Raw genomic sequence first — 1,115 nt, forward strand, 5'->3', positions numbered from 1 at the left:
CTGGAGACTGTGCTACCTGAGCGAGTGAGGACATCCGGGCACAGGAAAGGGCTTGGTGGACTTTGCAACCTTCTGCGGAAAGCGAGTCCAGGAGCATTGTGGGGTTGTGTGGCCAGATCCCACGGGGCCCACTTCTGCTGACTCATACTGATAACAGCTGATTTTTGAGTTGCATTTTTTTCCGAATCAAACAATTTTATTTTCAGTAACTCATAAAAAACAATGCAGTTGGTTCAAAGAGGCCATCACTTTCCCAGTCTCCAACACTACAAGCCGAGTAACTATACAGTTAGGACTCTTTCATGGCTATTCTGAAGTAAGTGGAATTATTAGAAATAAGGTTTGTTTACTCAGGGTCCACACTTGCACTATAAATTATGCAGTGCCCATTTCAATTTCTTCAGTTTGAACTTCTTGGTTAGATTAAACCATTTGCAATTCTGCATTGTCGCAACACCTCATTGAAGTCCTTGCAGAGCCAGACGTCACTCTAGTTCTGGTCACATTCCAGAAACGGTTTGCTCTCAAGAGAGCATGGCCCTCGAGACTGCTGGCCCAGCATCTGGGCTCCCTGGGGCTCCCGGTGAGTGATGTCAGGCCTTGCAAGCTCAGCACTGCCTCCTCCACCAAAGCCCCCAGTGACGGCGTGACCCAGGGTGTGACCCACTGCAGAGCCCACAGCCACGGCAGCTGCAGTGTTTGCTATCTGGACCGTCAGGCCTGGTTGCCTGGGTGCAGCAGCAGGGGAGCCCACTGCAGATGGTGTGGCTGCTGCTGGAGGTTGAGCTGCAAGGGCATGTCCCGAGCAGCCCTCATCTGAGGGGCCGGCTGGCCATATGGGCCCCCCGGGAAGAGTGGCTTCAGCTTCCACATGGCATCCTGGGTCCTCACACACTCTGAGTCCAAAGACGACAAACTGCCTTGAGTTGCATTTTTTAAAAGACTTATTTATTTATTATATATACAGTGTTCTATCTGCATGCATGCCAGGATGCCAGAAGAGGGCACCAGATTTCACTGTAGATGGTTGTGTGCTATCAGCTAGTTGCTGGGACCTGCACTCATGACCTCTGGAAGAGCAGGCGGTGCTCTTAACCTCTGAGCCATCTCTCCAG

At 51.0% G+C, this 1,115-nt stretch overlaps 1 pseudogene; it reads right to left on the reverse strand.

Annotated features, from left to right (window-relative positions):
* Positions 1-334: 334 nt before the first annotated feature.
* Positions 335-878, reverse strand: LOC110339553 (annotated as a pseudogene).
* Between the last annotated feature and the right edge of the window lie 237 nt (positions 879-1,115).

This window comes from Mesocricetus auratus, unplaced genomic scaffold (assembly GCF_017639785.1).
Source record: "Mesocricetus auratus isolate SY011 unplaced genomic scaffold, BCM_Maur_2.0 Super-Scaffold_100020, whole genome shotgun sequence".
NCBI classification, from domain to species: Eukaryota; Metazoa; Chordata; class Mammalia; order Rodentia; family Cricetidae; genus Mesocricetus; species Mesocricetus auratus.